The 26,456-nt window shown below is 46.4% G+C and overlaps 1 protein-coding gene across 3 annotated transcripts in view; it reads right to left on the bottom strand.

Annotated features, from left to right (window-relative positions):
* The window catches only part of LOC139276969 (sperm-specific H1/protamine-like protein type 2), a 31,238-nt gene extending 7,046 nt beyond the window's left edge, over positions 1–24,192 (bottom strand). The window contains exon 1 of one of the 3 annotated variants that reach the window (XM_070894965.1): positions 23,879–24,192. The gene's annotated coding sequence lies outside the window, so the exon portion shown is untranslated. The remainder of the gene's footprint in view (positions 1–23,878) is intronic. The other 2 variants (XM_070894966.1, XM_070894967.1) reach the window with 2 other exon arrangements.
* Positions 24,193–26,456: the final 2,264 nt, after the last annotated feature.

Raw genomic sequence — 26,456 nt, 5'->3', positions numbered from 1 at the left:
AAGACCCAAGTACAAAGCTGGAAAGGCAGCAATGTGAAAAATACCCATTCACCCACATGAAGGCCTGACTCTTAACACATGATAAAAGGAGAGTTCTTTCTTAATCCATGAAGAGCAAAAGCAAAGTAGCAAGGCACAGATCACCAAGTTAGAGAGACACAGGACCCCAGCAGCTCCCTGCAGAGTGAATGGGAGCATTCAAAACAAGCCATGAACCCAAGCAGGCAGCCAGGAGCAGTACACCCTTCAACAAACAGCAGCTGGTTTTAGAAAGCTGGGCCCAGCTGCAGAAACACTTGGGTTAAAGGAAGAGGGAGGGAGGGACTCTCAGCTTGAAGCTGGAGTATAGCAGCTCTGTTGAGCCTCAACTCTGGGGCCCTTTCACACTCAAACCAGCTGACTTCAAAAACAGCTGCTGCCCAGACAGGACTGAGCAGGGGCACGGAGACACCTGGTCTGCTCCTACCTGGAAGAGGCAGTTGCTGCTTCTTCTTCTTCTTTGAAGGGACAGCCCTGGCACCATCTTTTGCAGGATCAGTGACTTTCTTTGGAGGCATAGTGAACAAGTTATTGCAAATGGAGCTGGTTTTGGAGGCTATATATATAATTAGTAAGTCAACTAGGCAGACAACTGATTGGCCTGTAGCAACCCCTCATTGATTATATCAATATTTGCTGTTTGGAGTGGATTACTGTGTACTGATCTTCTAATCCCAGCAATTGCCAATTTAAGGTCAATGTGTGCCCCCTGTTTAAAGGGGCCCAATCAATAAAGACTAAAACTTAACAAAAAAAACATTTTTATTTGAACCAATTTTAATTTAAAAATTCATTTGATTAATTTGTCGGTTTTAGTGCCCTTTAACAAGGGGGCACTTGATTTATAGGTTCACAAAAATTGTTGTGGAGCTGTTCCAAGCTCTTGATTTAAAGTTTCTACTCAAATAGTTGTAACTTAACAAAAAAGTTTAAAGGAAACTTAACAAATGAAATTAAAATGTTATAACTGGAAGTGATGAAGCACTCCTGTCTCTCCGGTGCCCATCGGTCATGGAAGGCCTCGATGGTGTCGGTGGACACCGCGTGCTCCATCTCCAAGGACACCCGGGCGCCAACGTAGGTGTGGAAGAGAGGCAAGCCATCGGGCGGAACGGGCCCCTTTACTGTGTGCAGAACACCTACTAACACAGGAGTCTATAGTGAATCAATCAGGGTGATGCTGGCTAGCCTCAGTGGTACTGACAAAAAGACAGCTCCTCAAACTGAGGGGGCACCACTGATATAATTAAACATAAAATCTAATGTAACTAAAATAAACTCCTCATCTAAATCACAGCATTCATCATCATCATAGGCAGTCCCTCAGAGTCGGGGATGACTTGCTTCCACTCTAAAAGTGTGTTCTCAGGTGGCTGAACAGTCCAAAATGGGAATTACAGTCTCTGTCACAGGTGGGACAGACAGTGGTTGAAGGAAAGGGTGGGTGGGACTGGTTTGCCGCACGCTCCTTCCGCTGCCTGCGCATAATTTCTGCATGCTCTCGGCGACGAGACTCGAGGTGATCAGCGCCCTCCCGGATGCACTTCCTCCACTTAGGGCGGTCTTTGGCCAGGGGCTCCCAGGTGTCAGTGGGGATGTTGTACTTTATCAAGGAGGCTTTGAGGGTGTCCTGAAACATTTCCTTTGCTCACCTTGGGCTCGCTTGCCATGTAGGAGTTCTGAGTAGAGCGCTTGTTTTGGGAGTCTTGTATCGGGCATGCGAACAATGTGGCCTGCTCAACGGAGCTGATCGAGTGTGGTCAGTGCTTTGATGCTGGGGGTGTTGGCCTGAGCGAGGACACTGACTTTGGTGCGTCTGTCCTCCCAGGGGATTTATAGGATCTTGCGGAGGCAGCGTTGGTGGTATTTCTCCAGTGCTTTGAGGTGTCTACTGTATATAGTCCATGTCTCTGAGCCATACAGGAGGGCGGGTATCACTACCGCTCTGTAGACCATGAGCTTGGAGCTGGGTTTCAGGTCCTGGTCTTCAAACACTCTCTTCCTCAGGCGACCGAAGGCTGCACTGGCGCACTGAAGGCGGTGTTGGACCTTGTCATCGACGTCTGCCCTTGTTGACAGTAGGCTCCCGAGGTATGGAAAATGGTCCACTTTGTCCAAGGCCTCATCATGGATTTTGATAACCGGGGGAGGCAGTGCTGTGTGGCGGGGACAGGTTGGGAAAGGACCTTTGTTTTACGGATGTAAGGCCCATGCTCTCATACGCCTCATTGAAGGTGTTGACGATGGCTTGTAGTTTGGCCTCCGAGTGTGCGCAGACGCAGGCATCGTCTGTACTGTAGTTCCATGACAGAGGATAGGGCGACCTTGGATCTGGCTTGGAGAAGGCAGAGGTTGAACAGATTCCCGTTGGTCCTGTAATTTAGCTCCACTCCAGCGGGGAGCTTACTGAGGGTGAGATGAAGCATTGCAGCAAGGAAGATCGAGAAGCGTGTTGGCGCGATGACGCAGCCCTGCTGGACCCCGGTCCGAACGTGGAATGATCTGTGATGGATCCATTGGTCAGGATCACGGCTTGCATCTCATCTAAACCACAGCATTATTATCGGTGTTGATTAGACACTCTATGCCCTGTGGTGGCCACCAGTCGCAGAATGCCCCAAGTGTGCCAATGGGCACCACAAGTTCATGCCAGGTATTGGAAAATAAGATGAGGGCTGAAAGGATTGAATTATAAGGACAGGTTGCATACCAATGTCCTGGGGTAGTGTTTGCTAATGCTGTTGGACAGGGGTTAAACTAATATGGCAGGGGGATGGGAACCAATGTAGGGAGACAGAGGGAAGTAGAATGGGGGCAGAAGCAAGAGTTAGAAAGAAGAAAAGTAAAGTGGAGGGCAGAGAAACCCAAGGCAAAAAGCAAAAAGAGCCACATTACAGCAAAATTCTAAAGGGACAAAGTGTGCTAAAAAGACAAGCGTGAAGGCTCTGTGCCTGAATGCGAGGAGTATTCGGAATAAGGTGGGCGAATTAACTGCACAGGTAGCAGTTAACGGATATGATGTAATTGGCATCATGGAGACATTGCTCCAGGGTGACCAAGGCTGGGAACTCAACATACAGGGGTGTTCAACATTTAGGAAGGACAGACAGAAAGGAAAAGGAGGTGGGGTGGCGTTGCTGGTTAAAGAGGAAATTAACGCAATAGTAAGAAAGGACATTAGTTTGGATGATGTGGAATCTGTATGGGTAGAGCTATGGAATACCAAAGGGCAGAAAACGCTAGTGGGAGTTGTGTACAGACCACCAAATAGTAGTAGTGAGGTTGGGGGCAGCATCAAACAAGAAATTAGGGATGTGTGCAATAAAGTAACATCAGTTATCATGGGCGACTTTAATCTACATATTGATTGGGCTAACCAAACTGGTAGCAATGTGTTGGAGGAGGATTTCCTGGAGTGTATTAGGGATGGTTTTCTAGACCAATATGTCGAGGAACCAACTAGAGGGCTGGCCATCCTAGACTGGGTGTTGTGTAATGAGAAGGGACTAATTAGCAATCTTGTTGTGCGAGGCCCCTTGGGGAAGAGTAACCATAATATGGTAGAATTCTTTACTAAGATGAAGAGTGGCACAGTTAATTCAGAGACTAGGGTCCTGAACTTAAGGAAAGGTAACTTCGATGGTATGAGATGTGAATTGGCTAGAATAGACTGGTGAGTGATACTAAAAGGGTTGACGGTGGATAAGCAATGGCAAACATTTAAAGATCACATGGATGAACTTCAATAATTGTACATCCCTGTCTAGAGTAAAAATAAAACGGGGAAGGTGGCTCAACCGTGGCTAACTAGGGAAATTAAGGATCGTGTTTAATATGTCCTTACGATAGAGTATAAATGCACACGAGGCCCATACTTGAGAGAAGGTCACTCTGTGACCAATAACCCTTATTAGCCAGCACTGAAGTGATGAAGATGAGTGGAGCTTCCCCTTTTATACCTGAAAGTCCAGGTTAGGAGTGTCTCCCACAGGTTCACCACCTAGTGGTCAATGTTCTCACGGTGTACAACTTAGGTCAGTTTATACATGGGTTACAATGACAGTTGAATACATGACATCACCTCCCACCCAAAGTCTTATTGGGATCATAGGTTAAGTCTCAGGTTTAGGTTTAGTTTACGCTCCCTTATAGAACGCCTGAGTTGGGGCTCCGGTTGTTGGGCGCTGGCCTGAGTGTCTGCTGTTTGTGGTGCCTCAGGCCTGTCCGGACTGCCCACAGTGACTGGGCTCTCCTCCACTTGGTTCCGGTGTTCGGTCACCTGTGGTGGAGTGAACTCTACATCGTGTTCTTCCTCTGCTTCTTCTATGGGGTTGCTGAACCTCCATTTTGTTTGATCCACATGTTTGCAGCAGATTTGTCCATTGGTAAGTTTAACTACTAGAATCCTATTCCCCTCTTTGGCAATCACAGTGCCTGCGAGCCATTTGGGCCCTGAAGCGTAGTTGAGGACAAAGACAGCGTCATTAACATCAATACATCGCGCCCTCGCATTCCCGTCATGGTAGTCACATTGTGACTGGCGGCTGTTCTCAACAATTTCTTTCATGGTGGGGTGTATAAGGGATAACCTGGCTTTAAGCGTCCTTTTCATTAGCTGTTCTGTGGGTGGAACCCCTGTGAGCGAGTGTGGTCGGGATCTATTGGTGAGAGAGAATTCAAACAGGCTGCATTTAGACAGGCTGTGAAAATTCGCAGACAACAAGTCAGAGATGCTACGTGAGTGGTAGCATGTTGCATTAAGCCATCAATCAACTTGACATTTTAGGACCCTTGGGTAGTGAGCCAATAAGGTCAAAGAAGGCGAGTTCTTTTCTGTAAATTGATCCAGGCATAAATACAGCCATTTTGACCATGTTTCAGTAAGACAAAGGAACTGGCAATCAGCCAGCAGTTTGTTGCTCTCTGCCAAGATTAAAAAGTTAAAACTACCATCAGAGTTCGTATTTCATTGGAAATTAAGAGATCTAACAATTTTGGTGCTGCGAACAGGATCGCTTAGGAAAGAAACTGAATTTTGGACATCGGACCTACATATTGAGGTAAGGACTCCTCTTTTTTAAAAAAGTCCTTGGTCAAAAGTCTAAATTCGCCTCTCCTTCTACGCGATTCCGAAAGCCTCCGGTTTGCGAACCCTCCGGTTGGTAGTCGGCTCGAGGTCCCATAGACGTCTAAACTTCGGCGGTGTGTTAGTTAATTAATCACCGACCTATTGATCGGCTAGCAAGCCTACGACTCGAGACCCCAGCAAAGAACTCAGTATAATGGCAGCAGGAGATAAGAACAAAGAATTGCCTACAACTGTTAAAGGTGGACAGGCACCAGCTGAAGTTTCGCTAGATTTAATTCTCGAACAGTTGAAAGAATACATAGAGCAACAATTCAACTTATCTAAAACCTGTATTAAGATCGAACAAAAGTACGGAATCTCCAAAGGACAATGGTCCTTGGACGAGATTAAAAGCGTCTGGGGAAAAACGACCCGTATGAAAAATAAAGAGCGAACTAGATGGTCCCTAGCGGTTATGGGCCAGATCCGAAACCAGAATGAAATTATAATGCGTTCCCAACATGATCGAGAATTGACCAGTACAAAGGATCAATTGCAAGCTGTTTGTGCACAGCTGCAACAAAAAAAGCTTGAACTTGAAAAGCTGGAAGCGGAAGTTAAAGATCTTAAAGGTGAAATTAAAGAATGGAAAAAATCATTAGGTCAAGAGACAGTAATAGGAAAAGGAAAATGTATTGATCAATTCCCAGGGTACCCATGTTTGGATAAATTAAAAGCGCAAACCCGAAGACACGACAGAGGAATAGACACGGATTCTGAATCCTCCAACAATACAGTGTCGGAGGATGATGAAGAATTAGGGGTGCGCTTTGCCCCGTTTAAAAAAAGACGAGTTGTAGTCAAATCAGAAGAGACTGCGGATGAGGGCGGAACCAAAAAAACAAAGAGAAGGGCGTATGCAGAATACTGAATTCATGCTCCGGCAGACCCAGAAAAAATTGATAAATGGTCCAAGGAATTGCCCAATCCAAAGAAAGGGGGAGTAAAAACGTGGGACCAATTGGACAGCTTAAAAAATATATATCAACTTCATTCCTGGGACGGAGTGCAAATTTTGACCATAATGGTGCCAAAAACACAGGGAAGAAAATTGCACGACAAGGTAGATGAAGCTTTGGGGCAGAATGAGCAAGAATTAGACACAGGATGGGAGGCGATTAAACACTGGCTGCAAGCCTTCAGTCCAGCTAAGACAGACTGGGGAAAAATTGCAGCTTGCCAACAGAAAGGAACAGAGGAGGTCCTGGAGTATGACGAGCGGTTTAGATGCACGTGGCTAGAACATTCGGGTATGAATAATATGGATGAGGAAATGGATGGACCCCTGAAAGCAGCTTTCGTGGCAGGTCTAAAGCCAGAACTGTCCAAAATGCTTAAGATAATGTTACTGGACTGGGAAGGTAGAGGAACTACCTTTGCAGCATTGGTGGATCGATGTAACCAATTAGATCGGGATATGGGAGCTAAAGTCCGAGCTGTACAGGCTATGGGATGGAAATCCCAGGATTCCGATAAACAGTTATTAGGAAAATTACCCGGAAAATGTCATCATTGTGGGATAGGAGGTCACTGGGCCAAGACGTGCAGGGCAAAACAGCAAGGTCGCGGCTGGGGAAGAGGACGCAGCCAGGGATACAATTCAACCAACAAGCCAGGCTTGTCACAAGATAACGACCTCATAGAAGCATTTAAGCGACTGACAATACAACAACAGAAGGAGTTACTTGGGATAGCAAAAAACGGTTAGAGCCCACCCTGGCCCACCTCCTCGCACTAATACAACAAAGGGGAGATGGGCTATATATAACTGTGAGGGTGGGCGATAAGGATGTGGACTGTCTTTTAGACACAGGGGCGGAATTAACATGCTTACCCCTACAATATGGAGACTTTTTGCCGTTGGATGGTAGGGCACATACAGCCTATGGAGTTGGAGGCCATAAAATGGAAATTAAAAGGACAACACCGGTACTTATAGGGCTGGGTCCACATGAACTAACCACGCCGGTCTGGATAGGCCCAGTAGATCAACCCCTTTTGGGAATGGACGTTCTAATCCAAGTAGATTCATCGTTGCATTTCGAGGACGGTTGGGTGACATGGTCAATTAGAACTTTGAAGAAAGAAGAATTGAAGGAACACCCGATATGGGCTAAAGATAAGAACGATTGTGGCCTACTCCAGATGGAGCCTGGGTCATTTACATTATGTGAGATTTACACTGTCCTTATCATCCACAATCATCAGGACAAGTAGAGCGAATGAATCGAACTCTGAAACAACGGCTTGCCAAATATCACCAAGAAGGAACACCATGGCCCCAGGCACTACCAATAGTGCTATGTAACATTAGGGCAACCCCGAACAGAACTACAGGTCAAAGCCCATTTGAAATTATAACAGGAAGACCCATGTCGCTGCCAGGAACTATCGATTTATGGAAAGCTGATGTTCACTTAATGAGTGACACTTTGTTATCATACTGTCAGAACTTAACCAATGCTATTAGTTCTGATTTCTGACAGGTATCGGCAGCTTGGGGTAATCCACCCGAAGGAGGACACGACATCATCCCGGGAGTCTGGGTGTATGTGAAAAAGTTGCATAAAGAACCTTTGGGTGCCAAGTGGGAGGGACCTTATCAAGTGTTATTGACCACCCAGGCAAATGTTAAAGTCAAAGGAAAGAAAGCCTGGATCCATGCTTCACACGTTAAACAAGCACCCATAGCTGAAGCTGAAATCTAATAAGGACAATTACTTTTTGCGAAAATGTATAAATTTACTGTATTATTGATTGTAGGTATTATAGGCATAGGCCTACTTCTTACTAGCCGACCCTCTGCACCAAAGGGAAATAGTAGGGTAGCAAGGGAATTACATGTAAATATCTTTTTATATATGTCATACATTTATGCCAAACAAGGTAACATTTCTAGTTGTTGGGTGTCTACACATATTCCTATTCACTCAAAGGGAGGGATTCCCTTGAGGCCAGTTCCCTTGAATATCTCGGAAATGGCTGAGTGGATAATTAATCAAAATAAAACAGGCAATGCGTTTCAGGATACGGAAAACTGGGCACGTAAATGGAAGTCAGCAGGTTACAATCTGACTACCTTTGAAGGGGGATACCAACCGTGCTACAATAATTCCAAACGGCCCCCATTTTTTGTTATCACTAATACAACGGGAATAGGAAGACCGGGGGAATCGGTCTGTCTGATTAGAAACATCAAAGGAGGCCAAAATATGGAGTATAGTAACTGCTCCCGGAATTATAATATAATCAAGCCACGGAACCATCCAAACTGGGCTGATGTGGGAATTTTTAACGTAACGGGGATTCTGAATAAAACAGATGGAAAAGCCTGGACAGGCCCGGAGTGTTGCTGACAAAGAAACAGCTAACATTCATTGCATATAATGGCACCTATTGGGTGTGTGGCCACAAGGCCTACCCTTGGCTGCCCCAGAATTGGATGGGATCCTGCTATTTAGCCTACATTGTGCCTTATATGTATCATATAAAGTCACTGTCGGAACATTTACACCGTCCTAAGAGAGCTATCACAGAAACAGTGAGGTTCTTTGTCATCCTGATCCGCAGGTATGGGACCGCCAAACTGGCAAGGGAATCCATCAACATGGCATCCGTTGTGGAACGGGTAGCCAATGATACCTCAGAGGCCCTAGTTAAAATCAATGCAGAAATGGTAGCAATCCGCACAGTAGCCCTACAGAATAGACTGGCCCTTGACTACATCCTGGCTGAAAAGGGAGGTACTTGCGCCCTACTCGGAACTGAGTGTTGCACATGTATCCCAGATAGCTCCGAAGAAATTACCCACTTAGCGGAGCAAATCCAAAAGGAGGTAGAAAAACCTAAGCAACCCCCATCATTCACTTTGTGGAGTGGAGCCACTGAATGGCTAGGTTCAATAGGAACTTCATTGGTGGAAGGTTTAATTCTAGTCGTTGTAATTGTTTTACTTTTATATTGTTTGTTTATGTTGATTAAATGTTGTTGCGACCAGGCGTCTGTAGCTGCTGTCCCGCAGGTGAGACACCTTGCAGGTCCCAGCAGACCGTCTGTACGTGGCACAGGAGTATGTTATGCTTAAGGAAAGGTTGTTTACTGGTTGAATTAAGATATTGATTTGGATTAAATTGGAATAAGGTTAATTAACCTACTAAAACCAGACTTCCATTGTGGCCATGATGGAACTCGGGTTGGTATAAATTTGTGTGGAAGCTACGGACATGTGGTGAAACACACCAACAAATTTTAGAAGGAAACTCTATTAACATGTATGAAATTATTTTGTAGAATGTTTAACCAGTGATACCTGAAGTTTTATGATTCAGTTTGTGAAAGAATCAAAGGGGGGATTGATAGAGAATTCAAACAGGCTGCTTTTAGACAGGCTGTGAAAATTCACAGACAACAAGTCAGAGATACTACGTGAGTGGTAGCATGTTGCATTAAGCCATCAATCAACTTGACATTTTAGGACCCTTGGGTAGTGAGTCAATAAGGTCAAAGAAGGCGAGTTCTTTTCTGTAAATTGATCCAGGCATAAATACAGCCATTTTGACCATATGGTTTCAGTAAGACAAAGGAACTGGCAATCAGCCAGCAGTTTGTTGCTCTCTGCCAAGATTAAAAAGCTAAAACTACCATCGGAGTTCATATTTCATTGGAAATTAAGAGATCTAACAATTTGCCAACAGGAGGCGTGATAAGCGGCTTTGTAGGGAACCCCCTTGGATTCTGAGCATCCCCTGTTTGATTATCTGCACTGCTCGTTCTGCCTGGCCGTTTGAGGCCGGCTTGAACGGTGCCGTTCTGACATGGTTGATACAATTTTCTGCCATGAAGTCCTGGAATTCAATGCTTGTAAAGCATGGGCCATTGTCGCTGACCAAGACGTCCGGTAGACCATGAGCGGCGAACATTGCCCGTAGACTTTCTACCGTGGCAGAAGTCGTGCTTGAATTAAGAATGTCACACTCGATCCATTTGGAGTAGGCGTCTACTACAACCAAAAACAATTTTCCCATGAAAGGACCTGCTTGGTCCACATGGATGCGTGACCATGGCTTGGCGGACCAGGACCAGGGGCTAAGGGAGGCTTCCCTGAATGCATTGCCCAGCTGGACACACGTGTTGCATCTGCGAATACAAAGTTCCAGGTCTGCATCTATCCCTGGCCACCAAACGTGTCACCTGGCAATTGCCTTCATCATGACAATGCCCGGGTGGTCATTGTAGAGTTCTCTGATGAACACCTCTCTGCCCATCTGGGGCATGACTACTCGGTTTCCCCACAGTAGGCAATCAGCCTGAATCGAGAGTTCATCCCTGCGCCTGTGAAATGGTTTAAATTCCTCAGGGCATGCCCCATACATGGCTGCCCAGTCTCCATTAAGGACACATTTCTTGACTAAAGACAGTAGCGGGTCTCTATTTGTCCAGATTTTGATCTGACGGGCTGTCACAGGTGAGCCTTCGCTTTCGAAAGCTTCAACAGCCATGACCATCTCAGTAGCATGCTCGGTTGACCCCTCGGTGGTGGCTCGTGGGAGCCTGCTGAGTGCATCGGCGCTGTTTTCGGTGCCAGATCTGTGCCGAATTGTATAGTCATAGGCGGCTAACGTGAGTGCCCACCTCTGTATGCAGGCCAATGCATTTCATTAATGGCCTTGTTGTCGGCCAAAAGGGACGTTAGGGGTTTGTGATCTTTCTCCAGCTCAAATTTCCTGCCAAACAGGTACTGGTGCATTTTTTTTACTGCCTATATACATGCAAGCACTTCCTTTTCTATCATTCTGTAGCCCCTTTCTGCCTGGGACAGACTTCTGGAGGCATAAGCTACCGGCTGTAACTGACCCTTTGCATTAACATGCTGCAACACACACCCGACCCCATAGGACAACGCATCGCACATTAAAACAAGTCTCTTACATGGGTCATATAGCTTTAACAGATTGTTGGAGCATAACAAATTGCGTGCTCTATCCAAAGCCCTTTCCTGGCTGTCCCCCAGACCCAATCACGACCTTTGCGTAGGAGCACGTGTAGCGGCTCAATTTGGGAAGAAAGTTACCAAAATAGTTCAGGAGTCCCAGGAACGAACGCAGCTCCATCGTGTTACGGGGTCTGGGTGCTCTCTGGATCACTTCCATTTTGGATGCAGTAGGTCTGATCCTGTCTGCTGCTACCCTCTTCCCCAGGAATTCTACCTCTGGAGCTAGGAAGATGCACTTCGCCTTTTTCAGTCGCAGCTCTACCTGGTCCAGTCTGCGTAGCACCTCCTCCAGGTTGTGGAGGTGTTCTTCAGCATCGCGACCCGTGATGAGGATGTCGTCTTGAAAAACCACCGTCCTTGGAATCGACTTGAGGAGGCTTTCCATAATTCGTTGAAAGATCGTGGCGGCCGAGCGAATCCCAAACGGACATCTGTTGTACTCAAACAACACCTTGTGTGTCATGATGGTGGTCAGCTTCTTCGACTCACTCGCCAGCTCCTGGGTCATGTAAGCTGAGGTCAGGTCCAAATTTGAGAAAAGTTTGCCACCGGATAGCGTCGCAAAGAGGTCCTCCGCTCTCGGTAGTGGATACTGGTCTTGGAGTGACACCTGATTGATGGTGGCCTTGTAATCACCACATATCCTGACCGACCCATCCGCCTTGAGCACCGGCACAATCGGGCTCGCCCAGTCACTGAATTCGACTGGCGAGATGATGCCTTCCCTCAGCAGGCGGTCCAATTCACCTTCTATCTTTTCCCGCATTACGTACGGCACCGCTCTGGCCTTGTGGTGTACTGGCCTGGCGTCTGGGTTTATGTGAATCACTACCTTGGCCCCCATGAAAGTGCCAATCCCGGGTTGAAATAATTAGTCAAATTTGTCCACGACCTGTGAGCATGATACTCGCTCCACAGAAGAAATTGCATTGACATCGCCCCATTTCCAGTTCATGACAGCAAGCCAACTCCTCCCCAGTAGTGCGGGACCGTCCCCCAGGACAATCCAGAGTGGCAACCTGTTCTCCGAATCTTTGTGGGTCACGACTACCGTGGCGCTGCCTAGCACCGGAATGATCTCCTTTCTATATGTCCGTAGCTGTGCGTCAATCGGCAATAATTTTGGCCTCCTGGCCTTGGACGCCCACAACTTGTTGAACTGTTTGATACACATCAGGGACTGGCTGGACCCTGTGTCTTGCTCCATTGATACTGGGATGCCATTGAGGAGCACTTTCATCATTATTGGTGGTGTCCTGGTATATGAGCTGTGTATATGCTCCACATGAACTCGCTGAACTTCAGCTTCCAGCGATTTCCCCCAGTGTTCATTTGGCCTTGTAGGGCTTACATCGGGCCCATCCTCCTCGTACATCAACCTGGCTGCAGGCTTCCTGCACATACACGCCAAGTGACCGCTGACGTTGCAGTTTCTGCAGGTATATTGCTGATACTTGCAAGCTCTGGCTGGGTGTTTGCCTCCACACCTCCAACATGAGCTATTGGAAACAAAAGGTCCATTACCAGTCGATCGTCTCTGACTGTCCTTAAGTGCACCATTAACAGGTGTTGATGGCCCCATTACTGGCCGCATTGTCTCTTGCGATGGCATGAATCGCCGTTCAGCTAGCCATTGTCTCTGTTGAATTCTCCCTTTGGGTTCGACTACATGCTGGGGCATGTCCGATTGCCCCTGCCTGCCTGGAGAACTGTGTCCCGCATTAACAATGTTGACTCCCTGTCCATTTGCTGCATTTAAAACAAGATTTTTGTCAAGTATCATTCTGGTCTCTTCCTCCCCTGAGATAAATGTCTGGGCTATCAGAGCCGTCGCTTCCAAGGTCAAGTATTTGGTCTCCATCAGTTTCCTGAAAACCCCAGCGTGCCCGATGCCCTCAATAAAAAAGTCTCGCCGCATCTCCGCTCTATATGAATCTGGGAACTTACATAGCCTTGCCAGTCACCGGAGGTCTGCAACGAAGTCTAGAATGCTTTGCCCTTCTCGCCGCCGGTGCATGTAAAACCGGTGTCTCGCCATGTGTATGCTGCTCGCCAGTTTAAAGTGTTCCCCGATCAACTTACTGAGGTCTTCAAAAGTCTTGTCCGCCGGCTTCTCTGGTGCTAGAAGGTCCTTCATCAGGGAGTACGTCCTGGATCCACAAACCGTCAGGAGATGAGCCCTGCGTTTGTCGGCCGAATCCTGTCCCAACCATTCCTTAGTGACAAAACTTTGCTGTAGTCTCTCAATGAAATCGTCCCAATCATCACCAACACAGTACCTCTCGTCTGTGCTGCTAGTGGCCATGCTCACGTGGTTTAAATCCCAGTTTCTTGTCGCCAATAATATGTCCTTACTATAGAGTATAAATGCACACGAGGCCCATGCTTGAGAGAAGGTCACTCTGTGACCAGTAACCTTTATTAGTCAGCACTGAAGTGATGAAGATGGGTGGAGCTTCCCCTTTTATACCTGAAAGTCCAGGTTAGGAGTGTTTCCTACAGGTTCACCACCTAGTGGTCAATGTTCTCATGGTGTAGAACTTAGGTCAGTTTATACATGGGTTACAATAACAGTTGAATACATGACAATGTTAAAGCCAAGGAAGAGGCATATAAATTGGCCAGAAAAAGCAGCAAACCTGAGAATTTTGTAACACAGCAGAGGAGGGAAAAGGGTTTAATCAGGAGGGGTAAAATAGATTATGAGAGGAAGCTTGCTGGCAACATAAAAACTGACTGCAAAAGCTTCTATCGTTATGTGAAGAGAAAAAGATTAGTGAAAACAAACATAGGTCCCTTGCAGTCAGATTCAGGTGAATTTATAATGGGGAACAAAGAAATGGCGGACCAGTTAAACAAATACTTTTGTTCTGTCTTCACGAAGGAAGACACGAATAACCTTCCGAAAATGCTAGGGCACCGGGGGTCTAGTGAGAAGGAAGAACTGAAGGAAATCCTTATTATGCGGGAAATTGTGTTAGGGAAATTGATGGGATTGAAGGCCGAAGGTCTACATCCCAGAGTACTTAAGGAAGTAGCCCTAGAAATAGTGGATGCATTGGTGATCATTTTCCAACAGTCTATCGACTCTGGATCGGTTCCTATGGACTGGAGGGTAACTAATATAACACCACTTTTTAAAAAAGGAGGGAGAGAGAAAATGGGTAACACAGCAGAGGAGGGAAAAGGGTTTAATTAGGAGGGGTAAAATAGAGTATGAGAGGAAGCTTGCTGGCAACATCAGTTAGCCTGACATCAGTAGTGGGGAAAATGTTGGAATCAATTATTAAAGATGAAATAACAGCACATTTGGAAAGCAGTGACGGGATCGGTCCAAGTCAGCATGCATTTATGAAAGGGAAATTGTGCTTGACAAATCTTTTAGAATTTTTTGAGGATGTAACTGGTAGAGTGGACAAGGGAGAACCAGTGGATGTGGTGTATTTGGACTTTCAAAAGGCTTTTGACAAGGTCCCACACAAGAGATTGGTGTGCAAAATTAAAGCACATGGTATTGGAGGTAAAGTACTGACATGGATAGAGAACAGGTTGGCAGACAGGAAGCAGAGAGTCGGGATAAACGGGTCCTTTTCAGAATGGCAGGCAGTGACTAGTGAGGTGCCGCAGGGCTCAGTGCTGGGACCACAACTATTTACAATATACATTAATGATTTGGATGAGGGAATTGAGTGTAATACATCCAAGTTTGCAGATGACACTAAGCTGGGTGGCGGTGTGAGCTGTGAGGATGCTAAAAGGCTGCAGGGTGCTTTGGACAGGTTAGGTGAGTGGGCAGATGCATGGCAGATGCAGTATAATGTGGATAAATGTAAGGTTATCCACTTTGATGGCAAAAACATGAAGGCAGAATATTATCGGAATGGTGGCAGAATAGGAAAAGGGGAGGTGCAACGAGACCTGGGTGTCATGGTACATCAGTCATTGAAAGTTGGCATGCAGTACAGCAGACGGTGAAGAAGGCAAATGGTATAGAAACATAGAAACATAGAAAATAAGTGTAGGAGTAGGCTGTTCGGCCCTTTGAGCCTGCACCACCATTCAATAAGATCATGGCTGATTATTCCCTCAGTACCCCTTTCCTGTTTTCTCTCCATACCCCTCGATCCCTTTAGCCGTAAGGGCCATATCTAACTCCCTCTTGAAGGTATCCAATGAACTGGCATCAACAACTCTCTGCGGCAGGGAATTGCACAGGTTAACAACTCTCTGAGTGAAGAAGTTTCTCCTCATCTCAGTCCTAAATGGCCTATCCCTTATCCTAAGACTATGTCCCCTGGTTCTGGACTTCCCCAACATCGGGAACACTCTTCCCACATCTAGCCTGTCCAGTCCCGTCAGAATCTTATACGTTTCTATGAGATCCCCTCTCATTCTTCTAAACTGCAGTGTATTGTGATATCTTCACACAGCACAAGCACACACAGCTCCTAACATGGAGGCAGCTCTCGCGGATGTCTCCGGAAACTGCCTATTTCTGTTTAATGATGAACTATGTACTTGCAATACACAATACATCCATATCCACAGTGTGGAGCTACAAACATTACAAGTTTACAGACATTACACTTCTCCCTCCTTAATGAAGAAGCCATCATAACAACCATCATACATAACTTTCATGTTTATACAAAACACAGGATATAAACTTATTTTTCTTCCATATTTACAAATTTAACTTCACCACTTGTTTCCTGTTTCGAAGAGGATACCTTCGCTCTCGAACAGAATCTTCCAAACCCGGTCTCGAATCTAAACTCATTCGAGGCTCATCCTGAGGAATGTTTTCCTCCACGGGATTTCCTCGATTTTCATTTGAACTCACTCTAACTTCAGGCTCTATGTTTTCCTGACTTGGACTCAGACTTACATTCTGATTCTCTCCTGGATTTGTTTCCAGTACATTGGATTTAGGATTTGCTACTGGTATATCAAAACTATCTGATGAGTCAGAAATACTTGAATCATTCCCACCTTCAACTACTTCCATGTCTGTAGTAAAATATGATCAATATGAACAAACCTAACCTGTCCATTATCAAACATCTTTACCAAATATGTGCGAGGACCACATATCTTCACCACTCTTCCTGGTAACCACTTTAACCATTTATGGTGATGTTCTTCACTCTCACCTTCTGGTTTAATTTCACACTTCTCTCTTTTACTCTACCTTTATCATGATTCTCTTTCAGTCTTAATTGTGTCTCTTCTACGAACTGTGCCAAATTTGGCTTTAACAACGAGAATCTGGTTTGTGGCTGTCATTTGAGAAACGACTCTGCTGGTGTTCTACCAGTAGTTGTATAAGGAGTATTTCGATATGTAATCAAAAAATTAGCCAATTTATGATCCAATGACAACTGTCATTTCCTTGGATTAGGATCTAACATTTGTTTTATGAGGACATGTTTTATAATTTGTACAGTGCGCTCTGCTGCACCATTCGAAGCAGGATGGTATGGTGGAACCTTGGTACGTTTCACACCATTTTTGCTTGTGAATTATGCAAATTCTTCTGAACGAAATTGTGGTCCATTATCCAAAACAATTTCTTCAGCGAGGCCAAATGCAGAAAATAATTTTCGCAAAATGTCCAATGTTTTACTTGTTGTTATTTTCCACATTGGAAACACCTCAACCCACTTCGAATGGCTATCAATCACAATGAACAATTGTTGTCCGTCTAACTCAGCAAAATCAATTTGTAGTCTTTGCCACACCCTGTGAGGCCATTTCCATGGCTGTAATGGTATTGGTGGTGGTTGCTTGCTTACCAATTGACATGTCGAACACTGCCTCACGCTGTACTCTATATCTTTATCAAGACCTGGCCACCATAAATAACTGTGTGCAAAACTCTTGGTCAAGCACATTCCCAGGTGCTGGTCATGGAGATCTCCTAATAATTTGGACCTGAATTTATTTGGTATAACCACTCTTGCACCCCACATGATACAATCTTTATCGACTGATAATACATTCCTACGAATGAAGAATGGATGTGTATCTTTGTCTGTTACCTGGTTTGGCCATCCATTTGCAATATACTCATACACCTTTGACATCACTGGGTCACGTTTGGTTGCTCTACCAATCTCTTCAGCTGTGACTGGCAGTTCATCAATGTATGAAAAATAAAACACTTCTTCCCTATCGGGTGTAATTTGTGATGGGGAAGGCAATCTAGACATTGCATCAGCATTACTGTGATCTGCTGATCGTCTGCATTCAATATCATATGTATATGCTGACAAAATCAAAGCCCATCTCTGCATTCGGGCTGCAGCTAAAGTTGGAACTGGGGACTTTGGATGGAGGATTGCTGTTAGGGGCTTATGGTCCGTAACGATGGTAAACTTCCGACCATACAAGTATTTGTGAAACTTCTTGACCCCAAAAATTAATGCCAAAACTTCCCTCTCAATTTGCGCTTAATTACTCTCACTGGCACTGAGAGTGCGTGAAGCAAAAGCAATTGGTCTCTCCTCCCCACTACTTAATACATGAGAGATTACTGCCCCAACTCCATATGGAGAGGCATCACATGCTAGCTTAATCTCCTTAGATATGTCATAGTGAACTAACATGGTGCTCTCTACCAATTTGCTTTTACACTCCTTGAATGCTGTATCGCATTCTTTTGACCACTTCCAATGGGCCTGTTTTTTCAAAAGTTCATTCAGTGGATGTAATACTGTAGCCAAATTTGGTAGGAACTTCCCATAATAGTTCAAAAGACCCAAGAATGAACGAAGTTTAGTGACATTCCTGGGAGTGGGTGCATTTCTAATTGCATCCAATTTTTCCATGGTTAGATGTAAACCATCTTTGTGTACTCTGTACCCTAAGTACTCCACTGAGTTTTTAAATAACTCACACTTACGAGCAGACACTCGTACTCTGTGCTTCTCTAGCCGTTTGAGGACTTCATTCAAAATGTTATTATGAATTTGCCTATTTGGTGCTGAAATTAGTATGTCATCCAAATAACATACTATCCCTTCAATACCTTGCAAAATCTGGTTCATCACCCCTTAGAATATAGCAGGGGCGGAAGACACTCCAAACGGTAGCCTATTAAATTGATATAGGTCTAGATGAGTATTTATAGTCAAACATGACTTGGGACTCCTCATCTAGTTCAAGCTGTAAGTAGGCATTCGTAAGATTCAGTTTTGAGAAGATCTGACCACCTGTCAGTGTTGTGAACAAATCTTCTATATTCGGCAATGTATTGGGGACATTACCCTCTAGAACCTGGTTTACAGTTACTTCATAATCAACATACAATCTTACCTTACCATCGGACTTAGGTACAACAACAATGGGTGAAGCCCAATTACATCGATCTATCTTACAAATAATGTTCTCAGTCTCTAGTCTTTTCAGTTCTTGCTCAACTTTCTACTTGAGTGCATATGGTACAGAACGGGGCTTGTAGTAAACCGATCTAGCGTCCTTCTGTACCCTGACACTCGCCTTGAAGCTTTGGATCGGACTGCTCGTTTCGCAGAACACCTTCGGATACTGCTTGATAACCTCTTCCGTTATCAAGAAAATCTCGCTTCCACACAGAAAATCTTACTCCAATCCAGCTTCAGTGATCTCAACCAATTTCTTCCTAGTAAGGCAGACTTGCCTCCTTTCACTACTATTAGAGGCAAGTTCTGAAATTGATCTTTATATTTCACCGGTACGGTGATACGACCTATCACAGGAATTTTCTCTCCCGAGTAGCCTCGCAGCTTTATCTTGGATTTCTCCAGTTGGAAATCATGCAATTTGTCACGGTACAGTGACTCCGGTACTACACTCACGGAGGCACCCGTGTCAATTTCCATTGGTATCTTGAATCCCGCAACATCTATGTGGATTTTGATTCTTTCCGAATCGCTGTCCGTTAACCTCGTGCTCCTGATGACGTGTAACTCTAACATCTCGTCCTGTTGTTGTTCTTCCATGCTATGTAGTTTCTTGGGATTTCTACTCAAAGCTTTGAACGCTGGACTCTTGGTTTAAAGCTGGTTTACCCTTCAGTCGGCATGCCTTCGCCAGATGCCCAGTCTTTCTGCAGAAGAAACACTCTGCCTTCACATATGGACAACTTTGAGCAATGTGTTGTCCCAGGCACCTATAGCATGACTTCAACGCTCTGGTAGAATTTCCAGTTTCTGAGACTTTCGGCCATGCCCGTCTTTTACTTTGAACCTGCAGGTGATTTACCTCGGTTGACTGACAACCGTAATCATTATTTAATTCTCGGGGATATTGTTCGGCCATGCTCATCGACCTCGCTGTCTGACAAGCAATCTCAAAAGTCAAGTCATCCATCGTCAATAACTTCCTTCTGATCGCATCATTTTTCACCCCACAAATAAAACGATTCCGTAATTCTCGGTTTTGAAAGTTTCCAAAATTACAGTGCATCGAAAGCTTTTTTAATGCAATGATGTAATCACCGATACTTTCATCAGCCTTTTGATTCTGAATCACGAAACGATAGCTTTCAGCAATTTCTAATGGTTTGGGTTTATAGTGCTGCTCCAGCTTCGTTAAAATCTCTTTAAGCGTTGTGTCCTTTGGCTCATCAGGCACAAGCAGATTTACAAGTGTTTCGTATAATGCCGGACCTGCCTCCGATAAGAAGATCACTTTCTTACGTTCCAACACAGCCTGGTTCTGGACTGCGTTGTCTGGAACTTTGATTATGTTATTTTCAGTGAAATACATTTCTAGCCGATCCACATACGCTTTAAAATGTTCCCGGTCGTGTCTATATTCACCCAAATGTCCCAATACACCTGCCATTTTAATCTCTAGCTGTTCACACCATGTGCTGTATTTTACCTCGGATTTTGTAGCTTTTTTCCAAAGACAGAAACTTCCAAAGTCACTCTGTTGGCTGGCTGAATCCTTCACCAACAAAATTTTAGCTTTAAATCATCCGAAAAATCCCATCTTCCGTCGCCAAATGTGATATATTCACAGAGCACAGCACACACAGCTCCTAACATGGAGGCAGCTCCCTCGGAAGTCTCCGGAAACTGCCTAGTTCTGTTTAATGATTAACTATGCACTTGCAGTACACAAAACGTCCACATCCACAGTGTGGAGCTACAAACATTACAAGCTTACAGACATTACATGTATAGAGGCCCAGTTGATCCAATCTTTCCTCATACATCAGTCCAGCCATTCCTGGAATCAGTCTGGTGAACGTTTGCTGCACTCCCTCAATAGCAAGAACATCCTTCCTCTGATTAGGAGAACAAAACTGAACACAATATTCCAGGTGAGACCTCACCAAGGCCCTGTACAATTGCAGAAAGACCTCCCTGCTCCTATACTCAAATCCCTTCATTATGAAGGCCAACATGCTATTTGCTTTCTTCACCGCCTGCTGTACCTGCATGTCAACTTTCAATGACTGATGAACCATGACACCCAGGTCTCGTTGCACCTCTCCTTTTCCTAATCTGCCGCCATTCAGATAATAATCTGCCTTCGTGTTATTGCCTCACATTTATCCACATTATACTGCATCTGCCATGCAGTTGCCCACTCACCTAACCTGTCCAAATCACCCTGCAGCCTCTTAGCATCCTCCTCACAGCTCACACCACCACCCAGTTTAGTGTCATCTGCAAACTTGGAGATATTACATTCAATTCCTTCATCCAAATCATTAATATATATTGTAAAGAGCTGGGGTCCCAGCACTGAGCCCTGCGGCACTCCCATTCCGAAAAGGACCCATTTATCCCGACTCGCTGCTTCCTGTCTGCCAACCAATTCCCTATCCACGCCAATACATTACCCCCAATACAATGTGCTTTGATTTTGCACACCAATCTCTTATATGGGACCTTGTCAAAGGCCTTTTTAAAGTCCAAATACACCACATCCACTGGTTCTCCCTTGTCCACTCTACTTGTTACATCCTCAAAAAATTCCAGAAGATTTGTCAAGCATGATTTCCTCTTCATAAATCCATGCTGACTTGGACTGACCCTGTCACTGCTTTCCAAATGTGCTGCTATTTCATCCTTAATAATTGATTCCAACATTTTCCCCACTACTGATGTCAGGCTAACCGGTCTAAAATTATCTGTTTTCTCTCTCCCTCCTTTTTTAAAAAGTGGTGTTAAATTAGCTACCCTCCAGTCCATAGGAACTGATCCCGAGTTGATAGACTGTTGGAAAATGATCACCAATGCATCCACTAATTCGAGGGCCACTTCCTTAAGTACTCTGGGATGCAGACTATCAGGCCCCGGGGATTTATCAGCCTTCAATCCCATCAATTTCCCCAACACAATTTCCCGCCTAATAAGGATATCCTTCAGTTCCTCCTTCTCTCGGTCCCCTCGTACATCCGGAAGGGTATTTGTGTCTTCCTTAGTGAAAACAGAACCAAGGCATTTGTTCAATTGGTCTGCCATTCCTTTGTTCCCCATTATAAATTCACCTGAGTCCAACTGCAAGGGACCTAAGTTTGTCTTCACTAATCTTTTTCTCTTCGCATATCTATAGAAGCTTTTGCAGTCAGTTTTTATGTTCCCGGCAAGCTTCCTCTCGTACTCTATTTTCCCCCTCCTAATTAAACCCTTTGTCCTCCTCTGCTGAATTCTAAATTTCTCCCAGTCTTCAGATTTACTGCTTTGTTTGGCCAATTTATATGCCTCTTCCTTGGATTTAACACTATCCTTAAGTTCCCTTGTTAGCCACTGTTGAGCCACCTTCCCTGTTTTATTTTTACTCCAGACAGGGATGTACAATTGTTGAAGTTCATCCATGTGATCTTTAAATGTTTGCCATTGCCTATCCACCATCAACCCTTTAAGTATCATTTGCCAGTCTATTCTAGCCAATACACGCCTCATGCCGTCGAAGTTAGCTTTCCTTAAGTTCAGGACACTAGTTTCTGAATTAACTGTGTCACTCTCCATCTTAATAAAGAATTCTACCATATTATGGTCACTCTTCCCCAAGGGGCCTCGCACAACAAGATTGCTAATTAGTCCCTTCTCATTACACATCACGTCTAGGATGGCCTGCTCTCTAGTTGGTTCCTCGACATATTGGTCAAGAAAACCATCCCTAAGACACTCCAGGAAATCCTCCTCCACCGCATTGCTACCAGTTTGGTTAGCCCAATCAATATGTAAATTAAATATGTATGTTGGCCTTCATAGCTAGGGGATTTGAGTATTGGAGCAGGGAGGTCTTACTGCAGTTTTGCAGGGTCTTAGTGAGGCCTCACCTGGAATATTGTGTTCAATTTTGGTCTCCTAATCTGAGGAAGGATGTTCTTGCTATTGAGGGAGTGCAGCGAAAGTTCACCAGACTGATTCCCGGGATGACTGGACTGACATATGAGGAGAGAGTGGATCGCCTGGGCCTGTATTCACCGGAGTTTAGAAGGATGAGAGGGGATCTCATAGAAACATATAAAATTCTGATGGGACTGGACAGGTTAGATACAGGAATAATGTTCCCAATGTTGAGGATGTCCAGGACCAGGGGACATAATCTAAGGATAAGGCGTAAGCCATTTAGGACTGAGATGAGGAGAAGCTTCTTCACTCAGAGAGTTGAGAGTTGTGGAATTCCCTCCCGCAGAGAGTTGTTGATGCCAGTTCATTAGATATATTCAAGAGGGAGTTAGATATGGCCCTTATGGCTAAAGGGATCAAGGGGTTATGGAGAGAAAGCAGGAAAGGGGTACTGAGGTGCATGACCAGCCATGATCTTATTGAATGGTGGTGCAGGCGCGAAGGGTCGAATGGCCTACTCCTGCACCTATTTTCTATGTTTCTGTGTTACTATACTAGGCTTGTATTACCTTGAGTATAGAAGAGTAAGGGTGCTCTAATTCAGGTGTTTGAGATGATTAATGGAGTTGATAGTGTTGATCGATGGAAACTATTTCCTCTGGTTGGGTAGAGACCAGAGAGCCAGGGTGTCCCTGAAGATATAGCATGTGGTGTCCACCGGTACGCTTGTGGCCTTCCGCGAGAGGTGGGCACCAGAGGGACTGGAGTGCATCATCAACCCCGGCAACCAAATGTTAATTTGATTTAAGTTGATGGTCAAACGTTAATTTGTTTATTTGACGGTTTTTAGCGTCCCCCGTTAATAAGGGGGAATTTGATTGATGGTTTCAACTAAAATAGTTGTAGAGCTGTTGCATTGTGCCCTTAAAAGAGGGGCACTTGTACTAATGTTCAACTAAAATAGTTGGGTAGAGACCAAAACCAGGGGGCATAACCTTAACACGAGAGCTGGGCCGTTCAGGGGTGAGCACTTCTTCACACACAATGGTGGAAATCTGAACTCTCCCCTAAAAGGCTGTTAACCTGGTGGTCCATTGAAAATGTCAAAACTATGATCGATTTATATTAGGCAATGGTATTAAGGGTTATAGAGCGAGATAAAGTTAAGATACAGATCAGCCATGATCTCATTGAATGGCGGAAGAAGCTCGAGGGGCAGAATGGCCTCCTGTTCCTATGTTCCACAGAGGAACATGTGTCATTTGAATTAAAGCCACATAAATGTTAGTTTGAACGCTGTAAAATCACTGGGACCAGTACCCTGACACGTATTTACCAAATCGCCAGACTAATCCTGCACCCCCTCACTGTAACTCCTTGTCAACGGGTCAAGGTTACTGGCCCAGCCTAGCTCTCACTGACCTTTCAGTCTGACTGCTTCACATCACCCAGCTTGCATTATCACCAGCTTTTGCATGACCCTTCAGGATACACACATATTACATACGGATCGAATTAACCCTTTCCTTCCTCGCCAGATCAAAGAAGTCAGACAACTGTAACGTACTAAAACAAAAGCAAAGATACTGCTGACGCTGGAAACCTGAAATCAAAGCAGAGAATGCTGGAGATACTCAGTGTGGCAGGGTCTGTCGACAGAGAATCCGTGTTAGTGGTCGTGGAATTTGGGACTTTAGTGCCGACTGTTGAGGCCGGTTTTAATGAAAAAGATGGCGGCTGATTCGTGGGCTGCTTCCGGTCGGTCACATTTCGGGGGGGGGGGGTCGGGGAGAGGATCGGGGGGTCGGGGAGATCGGGGCGGATGGGGGAGGGGTCTGGGAGGTTAGGGAGGTCGGGGGAGGCATTGGGGGGGGGGGGGGCAGGAGGATGGGGGGGGGGTCTGGGAGATAGTGGAGTCGTGGAGTACAGGGGGTCGAGAGGTTGGGGGGTCAGGTGGGTCGGGAAGGTCGAGGGGGTTGGGGGCATCGAGAGGTCGGGGGGTCGAGAGGTCGGTCGGTCGGGAAGGACGAGGGGGTCGGGGAGCACAGGATGGTAAGTAGGTTGAGGGTGGGCGGGGGGGGGGGGGTTCAAGCGGATCAGGGGGGTCGAGAGGTCGGGAGCACTTTTGTTGCCAGAGCCACGTATTTAGATGAGGCCGATCATGACATCAATGAGTGTGCAACGCTGATTTGACACTGGATGTGCCATTTTGGATGTCACCGCTCCTCAGCACAGCCCGCTGAGCGAGGAAGGAGCTGCCGGCAGTGCTAGTGAAAGGGATCCTCTACAACCTACAGCTGACTTACTTTTTCAGCTCCAGTGGCACTGCCTCAGTTTGAGCTTTGTCTCGTTATTTAACGTTGCCGAGGTGACAGGGAATGTTGCTGCAACACTCGCTCCTAGCCACAGATTCCCCCTCGCGTTCGGATATGACAGAGAGACGGAGCGGAGGCAGTGAAGAAGAGGACAAGATGTTCGCAGAGGGAGGAGGAGGGCTCTCAGCAGGAGGCCTTGCCTGCCTCGGGGCTTCAGGGAACACGTCTCCTACCTGAGCCTAAGCCAGAAGCAGTGTGTTCACCGAGGAGGTGGTCACAGAACTCTGCCATCTCTTGGGACCAGGCCTGCAGCCTCAGAGCAGGGCATCAATGGCTCTCCCAGTGCTCCTCAACATCACCGTGGACCTCAAATTGTTCACCAGCGGATCCTTCCAGTTTGGAGCAGGCGACATAGCTAACATCCCCCTGTTTGATGTCCATTTCTGTATCAGGGAGGTCACAGTGGCTCTGTACTCCAGGAAAAGGATGCCATTGTCTTCTCTCTGAAGAAGCTGCACGAGCGTGCGTGTGGATTGGCCAGGATAGCGGGACCCCCCATGGTGCAGACCACCATCGACTGCTCACACGTGGCTCATCCCAGGAATCAATCTCGTGAACTTCCGTTGCACCGCCTCTAAGGCAAGTATATCCTTACATAGATCAAGAGACCGAAACTGCACACAGTACTCCAAGGGGTAGAGAGTCCGGTCCGCCCGAAACGGGTCACTCCTACCGCTTTTGAAGTGTTTTTTCTGCTGCGCAGGATGAGGTGGCCTCTTTTGCAAAATTCTGCTCTTTGTCATTTTTTTCAGGCGGACCAGAAGTGAGTCATATTGGGGGCGGAGGTGGGGTAGTGAGCGGCGATCGACCATGAGAGGGGCGGAGGTGGGATCGACCACGAGAGGGGCGGAGGTGGGATCGACCACGAGAGGGGCGGTGAGTGAGGATCGACCACGAGAGGGGCGGTGAGTGAGGATCGACCACGAGAGGGGCGGTGAGTGAGGATCGACCACGAGAGGGGCGGTGAGTGAGGATCGACCACGAGAGGGGCGGTGAGTGAGGATCGACCACGAGAGGGGCGAGGTGGGATCGACCACGAGAGGGGCGAGGTGGGATTGACCACGAGAGGGGCGAGGTGGGATCGACCATGAGAGGGGCGAGGTGGGATCGACCACGAGAGGGGCGGTGAGTGAGGATCGACCACGAGAGGGGCGAGGTGGGATTGACCACGAGAGGGGCGAGGTGGGATCGACCACGAGAGGGGCGAGGTGGGATCGACCACGAGAGGGGCGGTGAGTGAGGATCGACCACGAGAGGGGCGGTGAGTGAGGATCGACCACGAGAGGGGCGAGGTGGGATCGACCACGAGAGGGGCGAGGTGGGATCGACCACGAGAGGGGCGAGGTGAGGATCGACCACGAGAGGGGCGGTGAGTGAGGATCGACCACGAGAGGGGCGAGGTGAGGATCGACCACGAGAGGGGCGGTGAGTGAGGATCGACCACGAGAGGGGCGGTGAGTGAGGATCGACCACGAGGGGGGCGGTGAGTGAGGATCGACCACGAGAGGGGCGGTGAGTGAGGATCGACCACGAGAGGGGCGAGGTGAGGATCGACCACGAGAGGGGCGGTGAGTGAGGATCGACCACGAGAGGGGCGGTGAGTGAGGATCGACCACGAGAGGGGC

Source organism: Pristiophorus japonicus, chromosome 12 (genome assembly GCF_044704955.1).
Source record: "Pristiophorus japonicus isolate sPriJap1 chromosome 12, sPriJap1.hap1, whole genome shotgun sequence".
Classification (NCBI taxonomy): Eukaryota; Metazoa; Chordata; class Chondrichthyes; family Pristiophoridae; genus Pristiophorus; species Pristiophorus japonicus.
Note: the sequence above shows the minus strand (reverse complement) of the source record. Positions and strands in the feature narration are given on the sequence as shown.